The 12,536-nt window shown below is 39.9% G+C and overlaps 1 protein-coding gene across 3 annotated transcripts in view; it reads left to right on the top strand.

Moving 5' to 3' along the window:
- tmem200cb (transmembrane protein 200C, genome duplicate b) overlaps positions 1-12,536 on the top strand; it is a 68,335-nt gene that overhangs the window by 32,372 nt on the left and 23,427 nt on the right. The window contains exon 1 of one of the 3 annotated variants that reach the window (XM_021468397.3): positions 7,225-7,396. The exons of the other annotated variants lie outside the window; for them this stretch is intronic. The gene's annotated coding sequence lies outside the window, so the exon portion shown is untranslated. Of the gene's footprint in view, positions 1-7,224; positions 7,397-12,536 lie in introns of those variants that run through there. 3 annotated transcript variants of the gene reach the window in all.

Here is a 12,536-nt window from a genome sequence, read left to right as displayed (position 1 = left end):
TCACAGCAGATGCTCTGATCCATACGTCACCACAAAACAACAATACTGTACTGCTGTTTATCCCTCACACACTCAAACAGTCATATCGACCATGCGTTTACTTCCCCCTTTACTGCTGTTTAAACACAGCCGCTGCTTATAATGACTGTGAGCACGGGGAGAGCGTGTAAACTCCGCACAGAAACGTCCGCTGGCTTGGTAAGGACTAGAACCAGAGATGTTCTTGCTGTGAGGCAACAGTGCTAACCACTGGACCACCGTGCCGCCCATCTAGGAAAGGAGGAGGAGTTAGGGTGGAAGGGGGGACTCTTCAAAACCAAGATGGCTGTGATATGGAGCTGAAGGTATTTATAGTGGCTTAAGAGTCGTCTGATTGGTGAATCATAGATTGAATAATGCAGGACCGGCTGTGATCAATCATAAGCACGTGATACTCTCCTAAATAGTGTATAAATAAACCTCACTTGTGGAAAACAATGCGAGTCAGCCGGCCCAATATATGAGCGGGGCAGAGCAGGATTCTCCTGATTACCACCGGTGCAATACCGCTCTGTTATGAGCTGCAATTTCAGTGTAAACTTAGTAAAATCCAGCTTCTTTGGCGATGATGTGTACAGTGTTAGAGTTTACATTTAGCAGACATCTGCACTGAACACACAGTGAATGCAACACATCCAGATTCAGGCATCTTCCCTGAGAACGCTGGATTGATCTCGGCCGGCGGATCAACATTCAGCACGATCGCTCTCATCAGTGTCATTATTTGTAATCTGACAGCCGAAAGCCTTGAGTGATTGGCAGCTAATATGAACCAATATATAATACCAAACAGGTCGCACTACAATCATTATATGCAGTCGCACAAATGCTCCCAAATATATCATGAGGTCTTATAGAGTCAATTTAAGGCGCATATGCGACCAAAACGGTCACAAATTCGAGCCCTGTAGTTGTGGTGTTTTGGTGACTGTCGCTTTAAATGCAAATGAGACTGTGCTCTTTTCAGAAGAGGGCGGAGCTACAGACGGCTCGGCGTCAGCATAGTGACAGATGTAAAACCGCAGTGTGTGTGTTGTGAGTGCTAGTCAGGTGTGAGTGTGTGCTTCATGCTTCTGTCAGTCCTGTTCATCTAAAACTCCACATCTATAATCCTCTTACCGTACGTTCACACCGAAAGCGGCGAGAGCGTCAAAGTAGCCGGAAGTCATTCATTTTCAATGAGAGCCGGCGGCGATAGGCGACGATAAGCGGCGAGGAGCAGCGCGGCACGTCTTCGCCGGCGTGAGCGTCGAGGAGAGTTGAAATGAAGTCAACTTTATGGTAATGAGCTATGACGCAGTTCGGCGGCAACCAATCAGAATGAAGACGTCCACCGCTTGATAGCAGTTCAGGGAACACAGACCTGTGAACTTTGGTTCCAACCACAGTTGTTCCCAAGGGTTTGATTATTGCGGTCGCCGGATTTCCAATTATTTACAATGTTTTCTTACAGGAACATACATTAAATAAGTTACCGGCGAGTTACTGATGTTCATCAATGTTATGTAAATTTATCTTTAAAAAGCGGGAATCCCACGCGATGTGACAGTACAAAACAGTACTGCTGCTTCAGGATGTTTCAGACATATGGACACATAGTTGATAAATAGAGCAAAGCCACACCACACGCAACTTGATCTTCCATTGTTATATGAATTTGATAAGAAGTGCCCAACATTTTCACGCTAGAAACATGTTTTATGCAGGAATGTAACTGATAATCTGCAACGGCTCCTTTAAATACGAGATCAATGTAGCGAGTTTTGACGCTCTCGCCGCCGGAGCTGAAGGCAGACAGCGTTGTCGCCAGGGCGGCCAGAGCGACCTTGGACGCTCTCGCCGCTTTCGGTGTGAACGTACGGTTAGTCTATGCTGACATCATCTTCAGCAGCTCAAACACTCTAATGGCTAATGGACAGACGGCTGCTTCTCACTCAGGGCTGCTGATTAGGCTAATGAGATGGAAATATGGGCACTAGTGGGCGGGGCTTTCCCCCTCTGATGACATGTCTTTCCACGTCTCTGTTTTCATTCAGGAGACATGTGAGAGCTCAGACAGAAACAGCCCATAATAATGACAGAATCCAGACTCTCCAGACCGGCAGTCGAACAGGGATTATAAAAGTGTGAGAGTGAATAATGGATGCTGTTCATGAAAACCAAACCTGTGTGTGTGTGTGTGTGTGTGTGTGTGTGTGTGTGTGTGTGTGTGTGTGTGTGTGTGTGTGTGTGTGTGTGTGTGTGTGTGTATGTGTGTGTGTGTGTGTGTGTGTGTGTGTGTGTGTGTGTGTGTGTGTGTGTTTAAATCTGTACTGTAGGTCTGTGTTTGAGTTTGAGCATGTGTGTTTGTGTGTGTGTTTGAGTGTGTGTTTTTCAATTCAGTTCCACTTTATTCACGCTTTTTTAATGTAGATTGTGTCAAAGCAGCTTCACATAGAAGATCATAGTGAATTGAGACAGTGTAGTTCAGCTTTTAGAGTTCAGTTCAGCTCAGTTCAGTGTGGTTTAATATTCACTACTGAGAGTCCAAACACTGAAGTGTAATCCATCAATGCGCAGCTCCACAGATCCCAAACCATGCAAGCCAGTGGTGACGGCGGAGAGGGAAAAACTTCACTAATTGGCGAAAGTGAAGAATAAAAAACCTGGAGAGACACCAGGTCTCAGATGAGCACAACCATTTCTCCTCTGGCCAGGGCCGGCGCTTCCATAGAGGCGACCTAGGCGGCCGCCTAGGGCGGCAGAATAGAGAGGGCGGCGTCCCCGAAACTACCCTCGCCACCCGCGCCCTCATCCGCATCTAGGGTGGCAGAATAGAGAGAGCGGCGTCCCCGAAACTATCCTTGTCACCCGCGCCTCAGTTATATCGGCGTCTAGCGCGGCAGAATAGAGAGGGTGGCATCCCCTAAACTACCCTCGCCACCCGCGCCTCAGTTATATCGGCGTCTAGCGCGGCAGAATAGAGAGGGTGGCATCCCCTAAACTACCCTCGCCACCCGCGCCTCAGTTATAGCCGCGTCTATGGCGGCAGAATAGAAAAAATACACCCCCGGTTTCACTTTAGGTTTGAGGGCGGCGTGACCGTCCTTTGCCTAGAGTGGCAGTTCAGCTTGATCCGGCCCTGCCTCTGGCCAAACGTCTTGTGCAGAGCTGCAGTCTTGGCGCCAGAGGCTGGAAGCTGGCCTCAGCGAGACTCTTCTCTCCCAGGAGCGTCACAGGAATCAGTCTCACGCTCTCCACTCCTCCATGACCACCACAGCAGCTGCTCAGGATAAGGCCTGGTCCGCAATTGTGGAAACCTTGGGATTGTCTCTTCACAGGTCTTGGATCACATCAGTTGCCCTAGTGGAATGTAGAGAGACTTTCAACCCAAAACACAACAAAACTAGTTTCTGAAGACAGTCCCCTACTCCAGCTTTAAATCTGAAGTCATTCATTCATTCATTTTCTGTCGCTTTTCCGGGGCCAGATTGCGGGGGCAGCAGTCTTAGGAGGGAACCCCAGAATTCCCTCGCCCCATACACTTCCTCCAGCTCCTCCGGGGGGATCCCAAGGCGTTCCTAGGCCAGCCGAGAGACATAGTCCCTCCAGCGTGTCCTGGGTCTTCCACGAGGCCTTGTCCCGGTGGGACATGCCTGGAACACCTCCCTAGGTAGGCGTCCATGAGGCATCCGAAACAGATGCCCGAGCCACCTCAGCTGACTTCTCTGGATGTGGAGAAGCAGCAACTCTACTCTGAGCTCCTCCCGGGTGTCAGAGCTCCTCACCCTATCCATAAGAGTGCGCCCTGCCACTCTGAGAAGAAAACTCATTTCGGCTGCTTGTATCTGAGATCTTGTCCTTTCAGTCATGACCCAAAGCTTATGAGCATAGGTGAGAGTAGGAACGTAGACTGACCAGTAAATCGAGAGCTTTGCCTTTCGGCTCAGCTCCTTCTTCACCACAACGGACCGATACATCAACCACATCACTGCTGCCGCTGCACCGATCCACCTGTCAATCTCACGCTCCATCCTTCCCTCACTCCTGAACAAAACCCCAGGATGCTTGAACTCCTCCACCTGAATCTGAAGTCTTCTGAATAATGATGGGAAAAAAAAGACTAAAGATAAAAAGCGAAATAATTTTCTGAACATTATTCTAACATTCTGACAACAGACAGTGAAGGAGCATCATATTAATGTTACTAGGAGGAATGTTTGGATAACCTATGGAGAACTTTCTGACAACATTCCTCGATGTTGTGTGTGTTAAATATTATATCAGTTCCAGTCTGAAATATTCAGGCATTAAGATGTCAGCCTGTCGAGCCTGAAATGCGTCTCTCAGATTATTTTAGCAGAGCCGCCAGTTTATTTCAGCATAACAAGATATTTTTACATGATTCAGAGGAGAAACTTTCAGATGAGAACATGAAACCTGTCTGTACACTGCAGAAACTCCTGCTCCTCCTCAGTGTGTGTGTGTGTGTGTGTGTGTGTGTGTGTGTGTGTGTCTGCTCTTCCCCTACAAGTATTGAAACATCAATGAAGATCTAGAATATTTATACTTATTATTTTTTATTATTTGAAATTTATGACATATCAAGCATTTACCAAGGTTAGGAAAAGTATATTTTGGGTGCTTTTATATGTTTACATATTAGGAATGTTTCTTTTTAATTATTTTAATAAAGATATAAGGATGTTATATAACATTCAAATACTCTATTAACATTTTAAACATTTATTTAAGGTTGTGAGCAACATAATTCACAGTATTACATTCCTATAGTGAAATTAAAGTGTCCTTTCAGCATTTATGTTCATGTAATATGTCCTTTCAGCAGTTGTGTTACCCTAGCAACTATTAAATTACAACAACAGATCAGTTACTATAGTTGTAATACCACGGCAACAATAGACTTCCCACAACATAGCATTGATTTCTGTACTAGTTGTGTTACCGTAGCAACCATAGAATTACCACAACAGATCAATTACTATAATTGTGGTTACCATAGGAACTATAAATTACCACAGCAAATCAATTACTAAAGATGTTGTGTTTCCATAACAACTATAACACAGCAGATCATTTACTAAAGGTGTTGTATCACTGTTGCAACTATAGAATTACTACAACACATTACTATAATTGTTGTTACCATGAGAACTAGAAAATTATTATAGCAAATTAATTACTATAGATGTTGTGTTACCATAGTAACTAGAGAACAAGCACAACAGATCAATTACTATAACTGTAGTTACCATGGCAACTATAGCATTACCACAACACATTAGTCATCGTTGTTGTCATAGGAACTAGAAAATTATCACAGCAAATCAGATACTGTAGAAGTTGTGTTACCATAGCAACTGTAGAACAACCACAACAGATCAATTACTATATGTGTGGTATCACCATAGCAACTGTAGAATTACTACAACAGATCAGTCACTATAATTGTAGTTACCATAGCAGCATTACCACAACATATTACTATCATTGTTATCATAGGAACAATAAAATTACCACAGCAAATCGGTTACTGTAGATGTTGTGTTACCGTAGCAACTAGAGAACAATCACAACAGATTAATTTTTACAGTTGTTGTATAACCGTAGCAACTGTAGAATTACTACAACAGATCAGTTACTATAATTGTTTCTACCATAAGAAATATAAATTACCACCGCAAATCAATTACTATAGATGTTGTGTTACCATAGCAGCTATAGAACAACCACAACAGATCAATTACTACAGTTGTATCACCCTAGCAATTACAGAATTCCCACAACAAATCGATTATTTTAGATGCTGTGTTAACATAGTAAATTTACAAGCCCAACAGATCAATTACTATAATTGTAGTTACCATAGCAACTAAAGAATTACCACAACACATTACTGTCATTGTTACTTTATGAACTATAAAATTACCACAACAAAACAATTATCGTAGATTTTGTGTTACCATAGCAACTATAGAACAACCACAACAGATCAATTACTACATGTGTATCACCATAGCAACCACAGAATTACCACAAAAGATCAATTACAATATTTGAGGTTACCATAGGAACTATAAAATTACCACAACAAATCAATTACTATAGATGTTTTGTTACCATAGCAACTATAGAATAACTACAACAGATCAATTACTATAATTGTGGTTACTATAGCAGCATTACCACAACACTTTACTGTAATTGTTGTTACCTTAGTAACTATAAAATTACCAAAATAAATTAATTACTCTAGATGTTGTGTTACGATAGCAACTATAGAACAACCACAACAGATTAACTACTATAATTGTGGTTACCATAGCAGCATTACCACAATACTTTACTGTAATCGTTGTTACCATAGAAACTATAAAATTACCACAGCAAATCGATTACTATAGTAGTTGTTTCACCATAGCAACTAAAGAATTGCCACAACAGAAAAAAAAACTATAATTGTGGTTACCACAACAACTATAGAATTACTACAACACATTACTATAGTTGTTGTCACCATAGGAACTATAAATTAAACACAGCAAATCAATTTATACAGATGTTGTTACCCTAGCAACTATAGAACAACCACAACAAATCAATCACTACAATAGTTGTGTTACCATAGCAGCAATAGAATTACCACAATAGTTCAATTACTTTAATTCTGGCAACCAGAACAACTATACTGTAGTCGTTGTTACCATAGGAACTGTAAAATTACCACAGCAAATCGGTTACTATAGATGCTGTGTTTCCATAGGAACTTTAAAATCACCCCAACAAATCGGTTACTATAGATACTGTGTTTCCATAGGAACTATAGAACAACCAAAACAGATCAGTTTCTACAGTTGTATCACCGTAGCAACTATAGAATTACCACATCAAATCAATTACTATAGATGTTGTGTTACCATAGCAACTGTAGAACAACCACAACAAATCAATTACAGTTGTAGTATCACCATAGCAACTATAAAATCATCACAACAGCTTGATTCAAGAGCTCTAGTGTGGTTCAAAAGCAGTGAGGTGTTCACTGTAGTAGTTTTGTCCTGTGGTTTGTCAGCTGTAGTGTTCAGTGTTGACTCCCCGCGACCCGCTGTGTGTTCAGAGGCGCTGCTGGGCGGAGACACGGAGAGATGAGGATGATGATGCTCCTCTTCTCCTCATCTTCATCTCACACTCCTGCAACATCACAATGACGGACATCACACACGCGCGCGCTCTCTGTCTCTGTCGGCGAGAACACTCGTCTCTTTGACTCTCATCATGACGCGCTTTGACACGATAATCGCGCACGACGCTTCAGATGAACACCAGTGACAGGCAAATGCCACTTTCACGCAGAATGGTGAGTGAGTGTGTGTTTTCAGCTCTCAGGCTGATCTCTGTTGTTTCTGTGCTGTTATTTTGCCTCGTGCGTTTCAGCGTCGCTTCAGTTTCCAGCTCGAGCCGTCTCGGTTGTACTTCAGTGCTCGGGTTTATTGTGTTTCATGGCTTCGCACATGTTGCTGTACGCATGTTTTACTACAGTATATCTCGTACAATAATAGAGAAAGTCCGATCTGGTGTACAAGTCGAAAAAAAATCTGTATAGAGAAATAAATGCAGCATCCTTTCATCAGGTTAAGAAAGCAAAGTGAACAGAAATCAAAGTGAACATGTCTGACACATGCATTGATACAGAAGACTTACTACATGATTAGTTTAAAGTAAATTGCATGGCTACGTTTGACTGTAATAGTAAATTGCATTATTTCCTTTGACTGAACAGTGAATTGCATGAGTACATTTGACTATAACAGCACATTGCATGATTTTCTTTGGCTATAAGAGTTAATTGCATGAGTTCTTCTGACTTTTATGCTTAAAAGAAGTGAAAATCTTTCAAGGTGACCTCAAAGTTGTGAGTGATTAAGTCAGGAGCTGAATAAAAGGGCTTGCTGCATGCAAAAAAACAGCGTTTTTTTGTTTTACATTAGCATTTAATATGTGAATTATTATTTGTTTAAACAGATTAGATTGAGAGTAGTTTGATTTAATATTAAATTACATTTTGGCCCCGAAACACTAATCATCTGATCATCTCTTGCCTCTGTCCCTTATATAAGTATATTTCAGCCGCTTGTCAGCAAGAAGTTTTCTCATCATTTCAAACAGACTCTTGTTCAGTTTGATCAGACTTTCTTTTACATGTTTTAATAAGTTCAGCTCTGAACAAGTCTTTTATTACTATTATTTCACACTGAATGCACATAGTCCTATATCAATACTAGAGAAAGTCTGATCTAGTGTACAAGTTGATAAAAATGTATAAAGCAGAATAAATGCAGCATCCTTTCATCAGTTTTAGAAAGCAAAGTGAACATGTTTGACACATGACTTGATACAGAAGACTCACTACACGATTAGTCTAAAGTAAATTACATGGCTATTTTTTACTGAAATAGTAAATTGCATTATTTATTTCGACTAAACAGTAAATCGCTTGTCTACCTTTGACTATAACAGTAAATTGCATGAGTACTTTTGACTTTTATGCTAAAAATAAAAGAATAAGAAGTGAAAATCCCTCAAGGTGACCTGAAAGTTGCGAGTGATTAAGTCAGGAGCTGGACAAAAGGGTTTACTGTATGCAGAAATCAGCTTTTTTGTTTTACGTTAGCATTTAATATGTAAATTACATTATATTTTAAACATTTTAGATTGAGAATAGTTTGATTAAACATTCAATTACATTTTAAACCCAAAATATATTGATAATTGTCATCTGAGATCTCTATACTTTGCCTCTGTCCCTCATATAAGTGTTACAAGAAGTTTTCTCATCATTTTTTTATTTTTTTTATTTATGATTTATTTAACATTTTTCCATTTTACAAACATATCAAACAACCCTTATAGAAATAATAATAGAAAAAATATATAAATATAAATACAAATTACATATTGATAAAAAGTGAATAAATCAATTAAAATAAAAAGAAGATAGTAATAAAATCAAATCAAATTAACAATTAATGCGAGGCAGATGTCTACATTTATACAGTAATCTCAAATGTTACATTTCGAGTGATGAAAGATTACAAACTGATGTACTACTGTGATCAAAAGCTGAGGTGATCAGTCTAGATCCAGCTGAACAGTTTTAACATAGAAAGAAAGGGCATCCCAAATTTTGGCAAATGTTCTGTCTTTGAAGGGAATATCTTTCTCATCATTTTTAACAGACTCGCATTCAATTTGATCTGACTTTCCTTTACCTATTTTATCAAGTTCAGCTCTGAACAAGTCTTTTATTATGTTCTTTTGTCATTTTACACTGAATGACACATAATGCACAGTAAATATATAGTTAAATATATAGTGAATATATTATCTGTATGCATATGAAAAAACACTTTGGTAAATTTGCTAAATTGACGTCTCGTCTTTGATCAGCTCTTTTATTTAAAGCATCTTAAAAGAGGACTATGGAGTTCCTTTAACCACTAGATAAAAAAAACAAACAATCAAATCCGTCTGTGCAGGTTTTAGGCTGAACATTTGTGTACTGGATCATCTGCTTAAATGATTTAAGTGCACATGAAATTCATACTTACAGTGTTTGTTTTGCTGGTATCGTTGGTTTTGCTAATCTTTAATGCCCATCTGCTTCCGCTCTTAAACAGCAGTCCTTCTCTGATGACTCTGATTGGGTGAAATATGCTTAGCCACACCCCTCTAGTTTGCTGTGAGTGAAATATGTCAAAGCGCAAAAACAAAAACCCGCCCCCCTGCTTAATATTCAGTTTCACTTGGAAAAACTTTATCATGCTGAAATAAAAGTCGGCAGCGATTTTCTGTTCATGGCACAGACTTTAAAAGTCACCTATGATTATAATCTAGAAGTGTGTGTAGATATAGAGTCCACAGCCATATTGGAGTGATATAAACCCAACAAGTCTCTTTTTAAAAATTCCCTTATGTTAAAATAGGATCCAAATCCCAATGGATTTCAGGCACACCGCAACGTGACGTGGGATTGAGGTTTTCCCCGCCCACAGAATTGATTGACAGGCGCCATGTTTCTATAATAACATGTATACACGTGTCCACAGAACTTTTTTTTCTCTCAAATGAACCGGGATTAAGACATTTGTTCCAACTCTCTGTGGTGTTTTATAAGTTTTAAAGTTTTAAAACAGAGCATTATTGTAATTAAGACAGTAAAATTGTTTATTTGACAAAATCTTTAAAAATATATTTTTAATGGAACAATATAATTAAAGTTTAAAGTAAACATCAATTCATATTTTATATATTTGAATTGCATTAATATATTTCCTTTGATCATTTGTTGGTTAGCATGAATTTAAGATTTGCATTACGAAATTACTTTAGCTCACTACTAGTTGTAGTTGTTGTCGCGCGCGTACTGAAGATCGGTGTTGTCGCGCGCGTTCTCATCAGCGGTGTTGAAGCGCGAGTACTGTTAAGTGGGGGGGGGGCGTGTGACTAAAAAGGGCATGTGCACTGCACAGGTTGAACCCTATGTGTGCACGTGCCTGCTGTGGAAAGGCTGTCATCAAATTAAATAAAAAAATCCCAGTATCAGGGATCTAATGATTTGTCTTAATGTTTGCTTTATTTATTTATTTATTCATTATTTAATCTGAATAAGACAGTAATATGATCAAGGTGTTTACATGATTTGCTTTTTGAACGTTCCTTTCAGGCACGTGCACACATAGGGCCCAACCTTTTTAGTCTTGGATAGAAAGTGCCCTTCCAAAATGAACTGAAGTGCCCCCAAATCACCCCCCCCCCCCCTTATACTGTTCACGATCGACTCGCCATCCACTGCGACTTTAACTGCAGTTTCACTTTAATTCATTTCATTCGTGACCCCATGACCAACGGGTATTTGATGCGAGCATTAAGTAAAGGCTAGTGGGAGAGTGCTCTTTTAATGGAGTTTGATACCGCACGTTGAATGGAAAGAAAAAACCTCTGCATTTCATGAAGCAGGTGTATGTGGTCCTTTAAGGTAATCAAAAATCACTGTTTACATGGTAGTCTACACTCTTAATCAGAGTATTGTCATAATCATATTAAAATCAGAGCATTGGTGTCCATGTACGCACTCAATGCAAGTGCCAGATGATGTTGCGAGCTTTCAGAGTCAGTGCATTCCTCTGCCTTTAAGTTGATTCCATGCACCCTCAAATGTGTCATTAAGCTTGACGTGTCTTCCCCCCCTACATGAAATTTTTGTAAAGCATCTCCTTCACGTTGCTGTGTCAGAATCCTTGCTTGTAAAATACACTTTAGAAAGCTTAGTTTAAGCTAATTTGTTGAACGTGATCATGCTGTTGATCATGTTGATCTGAAGAGAGTCGCTCTCGCTCAACAAATGCGCTGTACTGCGTGCATCCGTTCACTAAGCAACAAGAACAAATGCCTGACATTGCCTGTCCATATTCTTCAGTTGTTTAGATTTAAATGTTTAGAGATGGAGTGACAACGCGTACCTATGTGTGCCTTTGATGCACCCCTTGATGCTTCTTACGTTCTTGTCGCAGCATTAGTGGTTCTGAAATTAGGCAACGAAATTCATATGCTGATTTGATTCTGTACATACTGGTTACAAAGGTACCGGTACTAGAATGGCACTGGGTTTCGGTACCCAACCCTACTGTAGTCCACCAAAATGTGCAGATTTTGTTCCCTACTGGAGGCTATAATAAATGATCTGACGGGTGTTTTGAGCTGAAACTTTTCAGACTAATTCTGGAATAAGATGCTCTTTAAGTGTAGAGACCTGTCCTCAGGTCTCTACACTGGCTGCCAGTTACATTCAGAATAGATTTTAAAGTATTATTACTGGTCTATAAATCACTAAATGGCCTAGGACCTCAATACATCACAGATATGCTCACTGAATACAAACCCAACAGATCACTCAGATCATTAGGATCATATAAACTAGAAGTTCCAAGAGTTCAGTCAAAGCAGGGTGAATCGGCTTTCAGCCACTAACAGCACCCCCCGCTGCTGGAATCAGCTTCCAGAAATGATCAGATGTGCTCCAACATTAGGCACATTCAAATCAAGACTGAACACACATCTGTTTAGCTGTGCCTTTACTGAATGAGCGCTGTGCTGCGTCCGACAGATTGCACTATCATGTTTTTCTCTTCTTCTTCATTCTTTTATATCACATTTTACCTGTTTTTATGTTTAGTTTTGTTTTTATGCATTTTTATTATTTGTTTTTATTTTTATTTTACTTGTTTCTTTTATTCTTGTTTATGTAAAGCACTTTGAATTGCCATTGTGTATGAAATGTGCTATATAAATAAGCTTGCCTTGCCTTGCCTTAAGGGTGTGTGTCCACAGAAATGCACCCTCGGTTCTAAAGACGCTCAGCTTTGAGCATTTCTCCAAGTGTCTGAGCTTTTAAAAAATGATGAACGTTCAACGCTAAGCATAAAGCACACAATCCTCGC

This window comes from Danio rerio, chromosome 2 (assembly GCF_049306965.1).
Source record: "Danio rerio strain Tuebingen ecotype United States chromosome 2, GRCz12tu, whole genome shotgun sequence".
NCBI classification, from domain to species: Eukaryota; Metazoa; Chordata; class Actinopteri; order Cypriniformes; family Danionidae; genus Danio; species Danio rerio.
This window is presented reverse-complemented; position numbering and strand designations above follow the sequence as displayed.